This window comes from Sarcophilus harrisii, chromosome 2 (genome assembly GCF_902635505.1).
Source record: "Sarcophilus harrisii chromosome 2, mSarHar1.11, whole genome shotgun sequence".
Classification (NCBI taxonomy): Eukaryota; Metazoa; Chordata; class Mammalia; order Dasyuromorphia; family Dasyuridae; genus Sarcophilus; species Sarcophilus harrisii.
Window position 1 is genome coordinate 597145289 of NC_045427.1, and position 18173 is coordinate 597163461.

General features: G+C 38.1%; 1 protein-coding gene across 1 annotated transcript in view; it reads right to left on the minus strand.

The window, feature by feature from the left end:
- The window catches only part of ZNF488 (zinc finger protein 488), a 37632-nt gene extending 20176 nt beyond the window's left edge, over window positions 1-17456 (minus strand). The window contains exons 1-2 of the mRNA XM_031956299.1: window positions 17010-17456; window positions 11735-11987 (exon numbers count right to left, since the gene is read on the minus strand). The gene's annotated coding sequence lies outside the window, so the exon portion shown is untranslated. The remainder of the gene's footprint in view (window positions 1-11734; window positions 11988-17009) is intronic.
- Window positions 17457-18173: the final 717 nt, after the last annotated feature.

An 18173-nucleotide genomic window follows, 5' to 3' on the forward strand; every position in this document is an offset into this window, starting at 1 on the left:
ATTCCATTCAATTTTAAAAGCATTTATTAAATGCCCACTGAGTGCAGGACACTGTGCTAAGCCTAGTAGATAACAAAGACAGAAATGAAAAATATTCTCCATCATTAGGGAGCGTATCTTCTACTTCAAGTTCTGGGTAGCATTAAAATACTTCAATAAATGAGTTTGTAGAGGTTAATTTCAGTGGGGAAAAAAGAAGAGTTGGAGTGGGAATAACGTAGATTATTAGCATGGAATGACACTATGAAAAGACACAGAAATAGGAAATGGAGTACAAGGTTTGGAAAAAAGCATGTAAGTTAGTTTATTTGGAACAAAGAACATGAAAAGGAGCAATGTGATAAGTTGGAAAGACTGAAAATCCTAAGCTGGGTAGTTTGTATTTTCATTCAAGAGGAAATAGGAAGCTAATAAAGATTCTGGAGGAGGATAGGGATGTGGGTAAACTCACACTTTAAGAATATTATACTGACCTGTGAAAAATAAATTAGAAAGAGGAATGACTGGAAGTCAGGAGGTCAATTAGGACTATTTTGTAATAATCTAGGTAAAAGAAAATTATATATATATATATATATATAGATGTATATATATATAATAGATGTATATATATATATATATACTAAAGTGATAATATTAATGAAGAAAAAGAGACAAATATAAAGACATATTGAGCTAATACTTGGATAAATCATTGGAAGTGGGAAGTAGAAAGGAGAAAATATCAAGGATGACAAATTTGGATCGCAAACTTGGATGCCTAGGAGGATGGCCAACAAAAAAATAAGGAAGTTTAGTGTGGTAGTTTTGGAGGCAAGGAGGAATGATTTCTTTTTAGGACATGTTTAATTTGGGATGATTATGGGACACTCAGATGAAGATTTTCAACAGGCAGGAAATGATCAAGGTTTAGAGCTCAGGAGGGAGATTCAGTCTAGACATGAGTTTGGGAATCATCTATGTGAAGGTAATACTGAGTCCATAGGAGGGAACATGATCAGGGAAAAAAAATTAAGATGGAAAAAGAAAGTGACCCAGGGCAGAACTTTTAATATAATTTTCCTCATTTTTCCCAATTATCCAATACTATTTTAAAATGTTTAGATGAAAATGATCAGAAAAACAGTATAAATGTAAGTTTTGCTCTGGAGACAATTGAGTAAGATTTGAGTGCATTTGACTAAGAAACCACCAGAAGACCTGGATCCTAATCTTGATGAGCTGTGTGATGTTGGATGAGCCATTTTATCATTCTATGACTCAGTTTCCTCATCTATAAAATAGAGCAATTAATACTTGCCTCCCCACCTACTTTCTATGGTTTTTATAAAGCTCAAATGAGATGATTTTACATGAAAGGTGTTTTGAAAGGGATAAAGTACTATAGAAATGCAAGATATTTAGACTGAGGAAGGGATGGAAAGGAGCCATTTCTGTCATGTTTAACAGCAGGAAGGAAAGATGAGTCAGAACTTTAGTGTATGAGGTTAATAAAAGAGAAAGCTCATGTAAAGGGAGTAAAGTAGAAAAGTTGAGTATGGCTATTGAAGAGTGGGTTAGAAAAGGAGGCAAGTACATAGCTGATACATGAGATATTGTAGAAGTAGTGGTACTCAATAAATGGCAATTGTTACTGTAGAAACCAGCTTGGATCTGGAGTCAGGAGAACTGAATTCAACTCCTACCTCAGTCATTTATATTTGCATGACCTTGAAGACACTTCTGGCACTTCTCTAAATGGGAAGGGTAATGGAGGAGATGGCCTCTGATGTCCCTTTTAGCTCTCCAATCTTATGAGGCTATTTCCCTGCTATTGGATGGAAAACCAGGTCTACACTCTAATCAAGAAATGGAACATAGGGAGGCAAAATCCAACTGAGCTAAGAGTTACACAGCAGAGAGAACCCTGGCTCACATTGATGCTATCTACATTGTGACTTGCTAAGAGAACCATAGCCAATTTCTACCATGTTGTTGTTTCCTGTGAAGAAGGCACTAGTGTTAGAATTTCCATTCTCCCAATGTATAAAATAAGGAATAGAAATTTGGGTGAATTTGTCTAAAGTGATACACTGAGTCAATGACCCATCAGAATCTGCATGTAAGTCTTCTGATCCCCAGATAGAATGGATATAGGGGAACCCAAAGAACGTGAATTTGAAAAATGCCAAATTCATTCCCACTAGGGTACCCCATTGTCCATCTCAATTGTTGGTCAATGACCAGAGAAGATACTCAACGCACTTTGCTGTGGAGCATTCAGGGTTACTTAGGACTGGTACACCAATCAACAGTTATTTATTCAGTACTAACAGTATAAGAGATACTGGGGATACAAAGCCTCTCAAGAGGTATTAGATGCAGAGATAATGGTGACATGCAAGCAGTGGTCTGCACAGTGCCTAGAGGTATTGTGGAAAGACTGACTTTTGTTATGACTTCTTTAGGTAGTTCCTTTTGGTTTATGTTGTCATTCATCCAACTAGTTTTTTTTTTCTTCTAAGAACTACTCTGTGCAAGACACAGGGTAAATTATTATAGCAACAAGAGATCCATCTTCTTCTAAAGGCAAGCAGGCTTCTGCTTCTAGAGAAATATAACAAGAGGACTGAATTTCCCTTGCCCTGTTCTAAAGAGGGTGTGTTTCAATGGAAACTTTAAACCCATGCTATTTTCTTTCCAGAGGATGTAACTTCATTCCCATTTGAAGGTTTCCAACTAAACCTCAGAAAGTTGACCACAAATAGAAATGGAATTTGTTTTATTTGCAACTTGTTCAAACCCAAAGTACATCAGGGTTGTGTGGCCAAATTATTGTATAAAGAGGGGACAAAGGAATATATCACTTCAGTAAATTGAAGGGATTATAAATAATCTATAAGGGCCCTTCCAGATCTAATAGGTTAGGAGTCCCAATCTTAAACTATACACTTACTTTTGGACCTATATAAAGGAAATCCAACTTTCTGGCTGATATGTAATTTAGTCTTAAAGCAGGTTCCAGAAATATTCAAATATACTGGATAACCAACCAATGCCCAGAATGTAATATTCCCATATGCTAGAGGATCCGGGTGGTAAAGCTTCTGAGAGCTAGGAAGTATTCCTGACTTATTAAAAGATCAGTATTGGTATTGTTGAAAATCATGTTTATAATTTTGATTAAAATTCTACATTGCTCACAGGCTGTTTTATTTTAAACTATGCTCAATTTCTCTTAAGCCCCAAGTCCTCCATTTAGGTTACTTAAAAAGCTTCCTTACTTCCAACAATCAGCAAAGACCATCTCACTTCTATAACAATGCTGTGACCTCTGGGCAAGTCTAAGCCTCAGTTTCTACATGCTTGAAGTGAGGGATTTAGACTCAATAATTCTAAGATTCCTTTCAAGTCCCATATGTGATGGCTTTACAATTTCACTCGCCCCACGACAGTTACCCTGGCATCCTGGAGTGACACAAAGAACATTAGTCTTGGAGTCAGAAGGGTTCTGTAAGTCCCAGCTCTAACCCTAACTAGCTATGTAAAGTCAGGCAAGTCACTTAACCTACCTCTTTGTCTCAGTTTCTTCATCTATAAGATGAGCAAAATAATGAAATGATGCTTGTAATACTCCATTCTTTAGGGCAGCTAGGTGGTGCCATAATACATAGAATGCTATGTATTCCTAAATTCAAATCTGTTCTCAGACACTAACTAGTTGTGTTCTATTTGCCTCAGTTTCCTTATCTGTAAAATGATCTGGAGAAGTAAATGGTAGCAGACAGAATTAGGGTATTGAATTCCTATATTCTCACCTTAAAGCACAAGAGAGCACAAACTATTTCTTTGTTCTCCACAACAAAGGAAAGACCACTTCTTGAGGCGCTTTTAAAACAAACTCATGAATGAAGGGTTAGGTTAGATGAGCTTTGTTGGGAGTTAGTGTCCAATTACATTTGAAGCTTTGTGCCAAGCTGTGGGCACACATGCCCTCCTTATAGTACCTAACATTGTATCATATAAATGCAACCTGTAAAAACATATAAGCTTATGAAATAGGGCACCGGTGACATGTCTACCAGAGAAAATAAACTTGGGGTGTCCCTCATCTCAAGGCCCTGGAGAGCCACTGGGGACCCTCTGATGGGACCCTCCCTTCCTAAAAGGAAGCTGTGTGAGATGATAATACCTGAGAGAATATAGACAAAGGATAGGAATAAACAGAACCCCAGGACCACAAATACTGCAAAAGTACTGGCTGAGGAGCTCTCCCCCACCAAAACAACCTGCAATAATAAGAAAAGAACTGTGGCCAGACTATGCATGGAACAGATGCTAAGTGGCAGAAGTCATTCAAGACTAAGAACAGAATCGACAATTCTCCTCTTTATTTTCTGGAGCAAGATAGTAAGGGTAAAGCAAACAATGGAAAATTGAAGAATTATCGGTTCTGTTTATTCCTATCTGTTTATTTCTTAAGAGCTTGTTTGTTCGGTTCTGTTCTGTTCGGAAAATTATTGATTCATATTTTTAGAAATTCCCAGAACTGAAAAGAATATTATGGATCCAGATTCATTCCTAGGAAAAGGAGAACATCTGCCTTTGGTTGGAAAGAAATTATAGGAAGCAGAAAGCTAATACTGCCATGGGGACCACATCAGGTACCTCCTTTTTCTCATTTTTTTTCCTGAGGCAGATTTGAAAGGGAAACCATTCCCCTTTGGGGCAGAATTGAGGGAACTGAGTAGAGAGAAAATCAAATTTAAAGGGAGGGCTGGAAAAGAATGGCCAACCCCAGGAAGGTGGGGGGTGGGAGGAAGGGTGTAGAACAGAAAGAATAATTAGCCCTCTCCTCTCCAGCATATCTACACCTACTCTACACCCACATTGTTGCTACACATATATGTTTTAAATACAGGAAAAGGGAAAGAACACTTTTCACTTTTCTAAAGAGAATAAGAGCACACTTTTCTAAGAGTTGGCACATACGCTAAGCCTTGAAAGGAGCTAAGATGTCTAAGATATGGGTTAAGAAGGACTCTTCATCCTCTGTTCCCTGAGATCTGTTCATGTTCTTGGAAATAAATAAAAATTATATTCAAGCAATCCATTTCCCTATTTTTTGGTACTCCATATCCCCATCTATAAAATCAAGATAATTTCGCCTACAAATGTTGCCTACTACTTGTCTTCCTAATTGCAAAGTGAGGGAAAATGGTAAGAGTTGTAAACATCTCAAGATCATCAACTTAGAGCTGGTCCATGTAAATCCAACACATTGCACTCCTTGAAAAACATAATGCATTATTTTTTCCTTTGTTTCCTCTCTCTTTTTGTCCTCTAAATAACCCACGTCCTTCCTTTTCTTATATTGGATCCCATTGAACTCCTTCTGAAATGTCAGCACTGAAATCTATTCAAGAATCACACTTTAGATTCCTCCTATGAGTCATTTCTAGTTTCATTTCCTTTGTAACTTTTAGTGAGAACTATCTAAACATTGAGCCTTCAGAATGATGAGAATCACTCAATTATGTCACATCCTTTCCAAAAGGATTTTATAAATGAGGCCACTGAAATTGATGGCAGCAAAGTTGCCAAATGTCACTCCTAGCTAGTAATTAGTGTTTCCTGTACATGTCAGCATATCTCCAGCCTCCATGCCTTTGCAGTCTATCCCCCCTGTCTGTTCAATTCATTTTACCTTTGGGAATCTTTAACTCCTTTGGAGAAGGAAAGAGCAAATCATTCCAATATTTTTGCCAAGAAAACCCCAAATGGAGTCACTAAGAGTTGGACACTACTGGAAAATGATTGAGCAACAACAAGCTCCCTCTAGGACTCAATCTATGTAACATCTCCTCTGCAAGGCCATTCCTGATCCACCATAGTCTCCACAATTATTAATGTCCCTCTCCACGACAAAATTCTCTCTTAGCATTGATATTATGCTAACTCCTTTGATCTTTACATAATTACTGTGAGGTAAATGATATAAATTATCAAGGAAACTGAGGTTTAGAGAATTTAAATAATTTTCTACAATCACACAGCTAGTCTGAAAGTGTACTACAAACTCAGTGCTTCTAATTCCATGTCTAACACTCTGAGCAGTTTGCCTGTCTCATTTGTTTTCCATTTGTTATTTTCATTTTGTTCAGTCGTGTCCTATTCTTTGTGACACTATGGAGCATATCAAGACAATAGAGTCCATGAGGTTTTCTTGACAAAGATACTGCAGTGGTTTATCACTTCCTCCTCCAATGGATAAAGGCAAACAGAAGCTTGGAGTCACATTCATATTCAAATCTTCCTGACTCCTGGCTCAAGGCTCTAATCAATGAGCCACCTTGTTGCCTCTTTATCTAATTATCTATAAATACACTATATCTCCTCAAGAGAACACAAGGTTCTTGAAGACAGGCATTATTTCATTTCTGTTTTTGCATTCCCATATGGATGTTCTGATATAGTAGGTACTTAGTAAACCCTTATTGAACTGGACTGGATTGGATTGGATCAGAGTGGACTGGACTGTTTTGGACTGAACTGAACTAAATCACATTAGAGCCAATGTGATACAACTGAGAAGAGCATTAATTGTAGAGCCAAAGGACAGGCCTAGATCTGTCTCACTTACTGTGTGACTTTGGGCAAATCGCAATGTTTCTGAACCTCAGTTTCTTCAGCTATAAAAAGGACATAAAATATGTATACCACCTACCTTGTAAAGTTATTGTGAGAATTAAGTGAGATGATGCAAAGTGCCTTATAAATCGTGACCTGATAAATAAATATGAATTGTTCCATCTGTGAATAAAGCCAATTCTACCTCCATCCGAATGGTAGACCTAATGATACACTTCGAGATGGATCAGCACCAGCTCATTGTCCCTTTCCCTAAACATATGTACATAGACACACACATGTGCATGACTACATGTAGAACAGATATAAATCTAATTCTGTAACTTTTGGAGATGAGATAGATTTGTATTAAAAAAGGATAGAGGAGGTTTAGCATCAGGTGTGTTTTCTTGGTCATCCCTGTACTAACCCCTCTTTGGAGAGTTTCCTTGCTCCATTTCCAAAGAATAATAAAGCATCTTTGCCATCAGCTTTGAAGGTACCAGCTGTAAGACAGATACAACCACATCTAAGGAAAGGATTTCTGTGAGGGAGAAGCCTTTTCTTCAAATTGTGAAACAGGAGGCAGGCAAAATTGTCCCTATTGGAAATAGGCATAAATATTTTACTTCCATATTTTGAGGGGAATATAGTCTCTTTCTAGGTCCCAGATTTCTACTTGATGCACTCTTAAATTAATCAAAGTGCCTGTTGTGTTTTCTCCACTGGAGATGGGAGATGGACAGATAAAGAGAGACAGGGGGGGAGGGAGGGAGGGAAAGAGGAAAGAAGGAAGGAAGAAACAAGAAGAGAGAGAGAGAGAGAGAGAGAGAGAGAGAGAGAGAGAGAGAGATGGAGGGAGGAAAGAAGAAGGAAGAAACAAGAAAAGGAAGGAAGAAACAAGAAAAGAAAGGAAGAAACAAGAAAAGAAAGAGAGAGAGAGAGGGAGAGGGAGGGAGGGAAAGAGGGAGGGAGGAAAGAAGGAAGGAAGAAACAAGAAAAGAAAGAAAGAAAGAGATAGAGAGAGAGGGGGGAGGGAGTAAAGAAGGAAAGAAGGAAGGAAGGAAGAGAGGGAGGAAGGGAGGAAAAAAAGAAAGAAACAAACAAACAAAGAAACAAGGAAAAAAGAAGCAAACAAGGAGAGAAAGAAAGAAAATAACAAAGAAAAGAGACAGAGAAACAGAGATACAAAGAGAGAAACAGAAATGCATAAACAGAGAGAAATAGTGTCAGAAAGAAAAGGAAAGGAAGAGGAAAGAGAAGGGGTGAGGGGGAGGAGAGGAGAGAGGTATAGAGAGCTAGAAGATCCAAAAACAAGTCCTACACTACTCATATATCTTGGCTCCAGAACTCTGGGCCAGTCTCAACTTTTGCATGTCCCCAGATGCTCTAAATCTAAGGGGCAGACAAGGGGCTACTACCTGGCTATAGTCATATAAATGTCTTCTTCTAGAGTTCTCTAGACCTGTGAAATCACAGTTGGGCAAATCTTGATGGAAAGAACTCCCCTAGAGGAAGCTCAAATACAGACCTGTCCAAGGCTCTGAAATTAGTGCTATGTCTGTTATACCACACTTACTTTCATGTGCATATCTGTGCACTGCACACATGTATAAATTTATACATATATATTTCATGTGTGCATGCATGAATGTGTGCCTCCGTGTGTGTACATATACACACATATACATATAATCCTGAGTACATATACATGTGTACATGTATGTGTGTGTACATGTCACACATAACAGGAGGAACCAGAAGTATTGTGATGACAAATTATCTTGATATAATTGTCTCAATTTCCCAGATCTTGTCTACGTAGCAACGGACTAGCTGACAGAGTACACTAGCACCAAGGTCCTCGAAACCCTAATGAACACTGCCCAATAGCTGGTGATGAAACAGGTTCATAAATAACACATCTGGACTTTGACATCATGGAACAAAATATCTGGATGACTACTGAAGACTTTCTACTTCATTAGAGTCAAGCATCCCCCGACTCTAGCTTCTTTTGGTCAACGGAGGCATTCATTTCTGCTGGTCCTCCAGAGGCCCTGAAGAATAAATGGGGGCATCTCGTTTCATTTACATCCGAGATAGGCAGGATTTAGATCACACTGCAGTTTTGTAGCTAAACTGGATGAGATCTGAACAATGAGAAACGCTTAGCTCTCTGCTTTGAATTAACCAGAATGCTTTAATAATGGGCACTTTTGTACCCCTCCAGTATAATAATAATTGATGCTCCTAATGATGACCTTAAGGAATTAAAGAACCCCTGAGTGCTGTCTGAAACATCAGAGAACAAAATAAATTATTTTCTAGATAGTTTGGCTATTAAGTGTGCTTTATGGATTTCGAATCCTTTGAAAATAGATGTATGCTCACTTTCAATTCAATTCAATAAACAGTTGTTAAATTCCTCCCATGTGCAAAACACTTGCTATGTACCCAGGAGGAGATACAAAGCTTAGAGAAGATATGATCACTGCCATCATGGAGCTTACCCCAAGGAGAAGATTCTTGTTGTTCAGTTGTGTCCAAGTCTCTCTGACCCCAGTTGGGATTTTCTCAGCAGAAATCCTAGAATGGTTTATTAGTTACTTTTCCAACTTATTTTACAGATGAGGAAACTGAGGCAAACAGAATAAGTGACATGCCCAAGGTCACATAACTAGTATCTGAGGACAGATTTTTTTTTAACTCAGGTCTTCCTGATTCCAAGTATGACACTCTATCTACTGACCTACCTAGCTGCTTCATGAGGATTCTTCCCAAATACAAATAGTTGTAATACAAAATATACAAATATATTAAATAAATTCTTGATAGTATTTCCCATATTTATGTCTCATCTGAATTGACTACACTACTATAGACATAAAAAGCAGAAATGTATCAATTGGACAAAATAAGATGTAATTTATCAATGCACCAAAGATCTATGATTTTGGCTTTCTGTTGTGACAATTTCCTCCATCAATTCAGATCACATCCTCTATAATTTAGTCTTTAAAAGCTGCCTGTGGCTCTGAGAAACTACATAGGTTTTCCATAGTCACATATCAAGAAATGTGACTTTTAAAAAAATGCTTAACAAAATGCATGAGAAATATAAGATAAATATAAGGACAGATTGGGATATTGGCAATTCAGGGAATAATTAGGGAGGTTTTCTGGAGGAAATAGCATTTGAGTTGAATCTGAAAGAATAGAGAGGAATTCAAAGAGCTTAAGATAGTGGGGAAAAGGACATTCCATAATGTATAATCAAAGGCCAAAAGATAGAAAAACATAATTCATATACATATCCTGAACAAAGGCGGCTTAGTAAGACGTAAGGTTAAAAAGACAAAGTGGTATATGCTGTAGATAGCTTTGAATTCCAGACCAAGGAGCTTGACATTTGCTCAAAAGGAAATAGGGAGCCAGTAAAAAACAAATGACCCATCAGACTGACCCATTCTGCAATAGTGATTTGATTCAATTCAACCTATATTTATCAAGTCCTTACTATGTTTCTATGAGGCAGGTAGGTAGTACAGTTGATCAAGTGCCAGCTCTAGAAAGAGGAAGACCTGAGTTCAAATCCAGCCTCTGATATTTACTAGATGTATGACCTGGACAAGTCACTTATTCCTGTTTGCCTCAATTCCCTTATCTGTAACTTAGTAGATTTGCCAAATGGGGTCACAAAGAGACATGACTAAACAACAAAAATTACGTTGTACAGAATGTGAGGTACTCTGAGGAGAGAATACACTATATATCAGTCCCCGTGACTATCAGCCCCTTATTGGGCTGAAAAATATTAATCAATACCTTGATGGAAATAATGATAGTGATTTCACATGAATTCAGAATTCAAAAATCATTTTTTGTCCAAAATTAACCAAACAATTACTTCAAGTTGTCTACATGGACCAGCAACTCATCACCATTCCAGTGTTGAAAGTGTGTTCTTCCATGAGAGTACACCTTTCTCACTTCAGGTGTATTATAGAATATAAAAACCTGGGCCCTTGGGGTGCAGTTCCCCATTGACTTGATTTTGGAAATTCAATATGCTTTATCTTCATTATTGACTGACCTTTATCTATCAGTATCTATTCAGCCTCTGCTTCTTTGAATATGATCAAGAGCTGTAAAATACTCAACTGTACTGAGGAACTCGGTGTCTAAGGGGATCGGGCAACAAATCAAAGAACTATTTTATGACATAGATAATTGCTCCTTTGTTTCTTTTTGTTAGCTGCAATTTCTGTATACCAATTTTCTTAAGGCAGAGGCATTGCACTAAAGCAGTTCAAATACCAAATTGGACCCCATTGTAGCTATCATCCATATCACCATTTAAAAATATGAACCATGTATACTTATTGTGTATCTAATTTATATTTTAATATATTTAATATCTAATGGTCATCCTGCCATCTGGGGGAGGGGGTGGAGGGGAAGAAGGGGAAAAATTAGAACAAGAGGTTTAGCAATTGTCAATGCTGTAAAATTACCCATACATATAACCTGTAAATAAAAGGCTATTAAATAAATAAATAAATAAAAATAAAAATAAAAATATGAACCATAAAGATATGCTGTCTATAAACACAACCTACTTATCCAAATGAAAATAAATAAGAAGTTCCAAATCATGAATGTTCACATTGTCCAATATCACAGATTGCTTGTAATAACTTCAAAATAACTGGTAATGGGACAGAGACAAGACCAGTGACTTTATAGGGAGGGCTTCAATGAGAAAACTCCCTCTACTGGTGTAGGTTGTCACCTTCTTGGCAATTTATAATCTTAAAATTATTGTCTCCAGAGCAATGAGAGGTGAGACAGCTTAATCTAGAATTACATACTCAATACAAGTCAGATGCAGCACTCATATCTAAGTCTTCTTTGCTCCAAAGCCAAATCCTTGTGCAGTACATCACATCACCTTCTTGGTAATTAGAAGGGATTTAGAAATGGAAAATCCAAATTTGGGCCTCCCATTAAAAATAAAATCTGGATGGTTGATTAAACATTTGACATTTTAGCATACTTTTATTATAATTCTTTTTTATTATTATTAGATTGAAAGATGGATATAGTAGAAGAATCTGCGTACCTGCACAGGTGAAAGGAAATGACAGGATCTGGTTCCCCTAGTTTTTACTCCTGACTGTCCTCCTGGGCTTTTTCTATAATGCCCCAGAAGTCTTTATACTCCAGTTCTTTCCAGCCTCAGACTTCACACACTGAAGGACCTTCCATCCAAATGGTTCTTCCCTCTGATTAGCTAGTTCCTTGCAGAATCTTCATTTTAAGGAAGAGTTATCCCTTCCACAATTTGGGGGTTAGAGAGGCAGTATCCCTGCATTCTGTAAAATCCAAATAAAATGTTTTGACCCTCCCTTCCACAAGAAGACTTAATTTTTTTTCTTTTTCTTTTATGTGAAGTTTACAGTATTAAAAGATAAAATATGTCGCTATTATCCAATACTATACTATACATATAGTTATCTGTATGTATATATAATATCTAAACTTTTTCCATGCCATCTACCTGCCTTCATGTGTTGAATGCAGCTTCCATAATGAACTGATGCTGAGTGAAGTGAGCAAAACCAGGAAAACATCACATACAGCCACAGCAGGATTGTATGATGATTAACTATGATAGACTTGGCTCTTCTCAGCAATTCAGTGATCCAAGACAATTCCGATAGACTTGGAATGGAAAATGACATCCGCATCCAGAGAAAAAACTATGAAGACTGAATGCAGATCAAAGCACACTATTTTTACCTTTTTTTCTTTCCCAACTCAACGCATTTGAAAATATGTTAAAAATGAATGTACAATTGATCAATGATGGACAGAATCAGCTACACCCAGAGAAGGAACACTGGGAAATGAATGTGGACTACTTGCATTTTTGTTTTTCTTCCCAAGTTATTTTTACCTTCTGAATCCAATTTTTCTTATGCAACAAGAAAACTGTACAGATCTGCACACATATATTGTATCTAAGATATACTTTAACATGTTTAACATGTATGAGACTGCCTTCCACCTAGGGGAGGGGGTGGAGGGAGAGAAGGGAAAAGATGGAACATAAGTGAATGCAAGGCACAATGTTGAAAAATTACCCATGCATATGTTCTGTCAATAAAAAGCTATAATTTTAAAAAATGAATGTGCACCTATAACCTATATCAGATTTCTTGTTAACATGGGGTGGGGGTAGGTAAGGGAGGAAGTAAGAAAAAAATTGGAATTCAAAACTTAGAAAAATGAATGTTGAAAACAATCTTTACATATAATTTTAAAATAATATACTATTAAAATTTTAAAAATTAAAGTAAAAGAAAATAAAGCTAGGTTATTCATATACCTAAAACAAACAAACAAAAAAACTCCTCCAGAATTCTCATTTAATTTCTTATGTCAGTTCACAATATAGAGAGAGCAAAATGGGGAAACCTGAATGAGAGCAATAGAAAGCAGAGGGGAAAGGGGAAAAAAAGGTTAACCTGTGAAGAGTAGCCAGCACCAGACACACTGCCAGGCAGCATTCAGAAATGAGGTGGCATTTCTTTCTAAGCAAAAACTTTAGCCATATCTGTATGAGACTATGTCTCTACATCCAGCTGGTTTGTGTGAATCCACTGCTTGTTTGACTTAACTGGATGCTCATTCTCCATAAAAGAGGCCTGTGTGGTTATTAAGGGCAGACTCACAAATAGGCTATAGTTGCCAGTGAAATGACAGTCTTTATGGGTACAGCCCATGGGGAGGATTATTGGTCACCATCCCAGCTATCCTCTGAAGGAACAATTTAATATATTAACTATAAAGATTACATCTTTAGAAATAGCCTACTTATCTGAAGAAATCAGAAGTTCAGAATCAAGAATGTTTACAAAATAAGTTAATGATGATGAAATCACCTTCGTAAACTTTTCCATCTGCTCTTTTGTAATGAAAATTAAATGATTAGAAGAATTAAGTGAAATTTCTGGTTCTCTTAAAAAATCTCCTTCCCAATTCTGAAAACTTTATATAAATAATCAATACATTAAAGGGAAATTTAACTCTATGATCTAGATTAACATATATGTATGTATGTATTCTCTAAATCATATGGTTGTGATATGTAATGTTTGTAATTTTTGATGTGGAGAAATGTCATTTAGGTCACTGAAACTTACATTCACAATTACTTCTGTTACTTTTATTTGAAAAAAGGAACACTAAAATTTAAAAACCAAAACCTTGAAATCATATTTCCATGTATATTTCCTTTGAAAATAATTATACTTCTCTCATAACACATTCAGATTACAAATCTCAATTTTTAAAATTATGATCATTTGTCCTAGCTTATTTATAGATAGATATAGAGATAGAGATTGTGTAGAAAATTGGACCTTAAACACGAGATAAGAGAAATGATTATTAAGGATCAGTGTTAACTAAAAATAAGAAATTAAACTATCTCAAATAAATTGAATAGTTCACATTTTAAAAAAACATTGTATTTCTTTTTAGAAAAAACAGCATATTCTAAATACCTCTTTGTCAAATTAAATGTTTTTAATTTTAACCAAAAATTAAAACCTTGGCATAGGAAATACTTATATTTTATACCAAAAACATCACATTTTTACTCTTTTCCTTTCAATATATCTGAAATAATCTTCAACATCAGAATAAATATTTTCATATTAAAACAGTATATTTAGCATGATATTTGTGCAGATGACTACCATTCTTGACTTTGACAAAATAAACATTCTTTTAAACAATAGTCATTGCATCATCCAGAGCTCCCTAGTATCCAGATTGTTTCTATTTTGTCATTTTTGAAATCCAGTTTCCAATATTGGCTCCTACTAAAATATTCTTGTCACTGACATACTCATCTATTGTCTTCACAGAATAAAGCTCAGTTCTGTACCAATAGCCTCTATTCTATGACAGTAGACTCTTGCAAGCATTATAAGATATTCTGATCAAGACTAAAGAAAATATAAGGAATATTTCCCAAAGGGTTATTCTCTTTTCAGGACAGAGAGATTCTTGTGTTTATTTACTAAAAGGAAACTGCATAGCAGACACCTTCAGCCTAAAGCCAAAAAAATGACCCATCCAACATTAGCCATACCTTTGTTTCAAAGCTTTCCACTTCTACTATTCAAGTATTTTCCACAGAAGAATCCAAATTAGCTATTGGATAAAACCTATTCACAGAACAGATGACAAGTAAAATATAGAAACCAAAGTGAATAGCCTCCTATGAAAACATCTGTCAAGGTGGGGGGGGGGGGAATGTTATGTTATCTATTGCCAGGGATAATCTATGAATAGAATTCATTTTTTGTATTGCAGTTTTGTTTTGTTTTTTCTGCATAAATCCACATTATAAATGGGTCGTCGCCACAGTGGCAACTTATTTCAAAAAATGCTCTTAAGGTCAATTTAGCCTTTCTGGGAGAGAGAAGCAAATATTAAGAATAACAGAATCTCAAAGTGAGATGAGACTTTACACTCAGTTCTATTTTCTAATATGTGTGTGTGTGTGTGTGTGTGTGTGTGTGTGTGTAGGAATCCATAGATTAATAGATTATATTAGTCCTGGAAGGAACCTAAAGATCATACAGTCTAGCTTTTCACTTTTATATATGTATATATATATATATATATATATATATATATATATATATATATTTAGGTCCAGAGAGATTGAGAAAGCTTTCAAATGAGTAACAGAAGGAACATCTCCTGAACCTCCCCTCAACTACTCAGCTTCTTCCACGGGTAATCATCTATCCTCTTTTTATTAAAATTACTACTGAAGAGAAATTAACACCATGTTAAAACCCTAAATTAACACCATAGCCCATATATTCATTCAGGAATAACTCTAATTGGTAGGCAGTTTTCTTCACATGGAAATGAAATATGCTTCAATATAATTTCCATCCATTGTTCTTAGTTCTCTCCGTTGAAAACTAGAAGAATTAGTCAAATCTCACTTCCAAAGGACAGATTTTTAGGTATCTGAAGATTGTTCTCGTGCCCATCCTCACTGAGTTTTTCTTCCTCCAGGGTAGAGTTACAATTTTTGTATCCTGGTGCAGGATTTAGGGATGAAAGGAAATTTAAAGACAATCAAGCTGGGACCCCCTCTTTTTAAAGAAGAGGAAACCGTTTGACTTACATAGTTAATAAATGTCAGAGGTAAAATTTGAACACAGATCTTCCCGATTCCAAGTCAATATTCCATCCATTAGGCTAGCTAGGTACACCGTTTCCTAGATATCAAACCATCCTATCTTCCTCATTCCCTCTGGATCAGCTCTAGTTTGTTAATAGCTCTCTTACAATTGGTACCTAGAAATGAACTTGTAAAGTGTTCACCAATCTTCCCTTGGCTTTCTGGAAGCATCCTCCCCTCCTTTTACTTAGTTTTAAAACACAGTTAAGTTTTTTTTCATTAATGATTAATAAGTTCTAACTTTCTGTCTGGACTTTTAAGGTTTGCTACCTCCACCAGGCCTATATTAAAAAGTCATTTTTTCATAACAAAAGAGCAGATGGAAAACTTTACAAAGGTGATTTCATCATCATTAACTTATTCCGTAAACATTCATGATTCTGAATTAGCCTGACAGCTAATTTCTGGGAGAGAGTGAGCACTGAGTAGTTTTTTGATTCACCTACAAATTCTCCTGCCCATCTGCGATCCCAATGTGCCTCTCATATTTCCCTAAGCCTAGGTTCCCCCAGGAAACAGCTTTTTTCTCCCCTTCCTTATTCTATTTTTTCCCTCCTTCCTCTTCTTCTCTTCTGGTCTCTGCGCCCAGGACAATTTACCTAAACCAGAAACCCCTGAAGATTCACCAAAAGATCCTGCTCCCTCCCCCCACAACGCTGCACTGACTCTCTCTGCATCCACCTTCCAGCTTCTTTCCCAGTTCTGCACCAGGTCCTTGACCTCTGCTGACCCTTCAGGGGCGATTAGCTCAAAGAAGGCAATGGAAAGGAACCCAGTCCTGGTGTAATGCCGTGGGCAAGCCCGGGGTCTAGGCTGACTAAGCCAGGTTTGTAGTGTCTGGGAGTCTATGGCTCTACTAGCGTTCCTTGGAGCTGACCTGGCGCATGACCATCCCTTGTCCGCTCCCCAGGTGTGTTGAAACTGAAACCAAATCAGGGAGGGTCAGTGTCCCATTTCCTCCAGGCATATCTCCGCTGCATCTCTAGCTTGAAGGTTCAGCTTTCGCTCACCTGCTCGTTCCCCAAGGTCGCTTACTACCTCAGTCCCTCCCGGTTTCCCGGTCTGTCGCCTCACTGCCCTGAGTAAGCAAGGGGACAGCCCCTTTCTGGCCCAGCCTTACCGTTAGTGACGCTGCCTCCGTTGCCACAGCTCGTCTTCAGGTCACTCGAGGTCCCTGCAGTAGCACAGGTGGCCCGGACCCTCAAAGGCTCATCCCGGAGCCCTTGCTCTCTAGAGAGCCCGGGAGAAAGGGATGGAGAGAGACCTGGGGATCGCGCACGCAGACTTGGATGCCCCTCCGGCCAGGGCCCCTGACTGAAGGCAGAGGAGAGAAGGGATTAAGGTGTTGGAGGGGCTATCGTGAAGTGGAAGTCCTGATCGGAATGGGTTTCAAAGGGCTTCCAAAATGCTTGCGTGCGTTCTTGATGCTGGGGAAGAAAAGTGGCCACCGTCTCCGACTCCCGAGTGTCTCCAGTCAGCGCGCACCAGGAGCCAGTGAGGCGTGAGACGAGGGCAGGTCCGTTCCCTGCTTGCCTGACTGCCTTTGCCTGGGCTCCCTCTCCTCCCCCTCCCGCTTGCTCCCCACTTTTCCTCCCGCCTTTCTTTCCCTCCTCCCACCTCCCCTGCGCCTCCCCCGCATTCCACCCCTGCCTGGAGCTTCTTCTTTCGCCTCGCCAGTCCTATTCATTCAGTTCGCTTTCCCTGCTCCCCATCCCCATCCCTTCTGTCCTCTCCTCTCACGCCCCTGCCCTGCCCTCTGCCTCTTTTCTTTCCTTACAGTTCTCCCGTTTTGGGGGGCTATTGTGTCCCTGGTTCCAGCTAGCCCCATCTCGCTTTTCAATTTCCTTGCCGCCTTTTAGTCTAAATGGTGCGCTCCTTGGATTGAGTTGCTCCATTTCCCTCACTCCCAATCCCCCAGTTCCCGAAGCCGTCCACTCTGCATCCCGCTTCATTTCTCTCCTTTTCCTCCTTACTCTTCTTTCCTTGTTTTTCGTATTCTCCATCTTTGCTACTATTTCAATACTTCCGGCGCTTGATTTCCATATACCCCTGTCTTAGCTCCATCTTCCCTCTTATTTCAACCCCGCAGCATCCTGTGCATCCCGTCTGAGGAGTCTACTCTCTTTCCCCAAAGCTGTTTGTATCTCTCCTCTAGGACCTCTCCTGAATCCCGGCCAGCTGGCTGTCCCAAGAGGGGACATTCTGGGCTATTTTCCTCATCTACGTACTCCCTATATGTTCTGCCTCAGCTTACATACAACTGCTTTTCAGGACAGCACCTGCT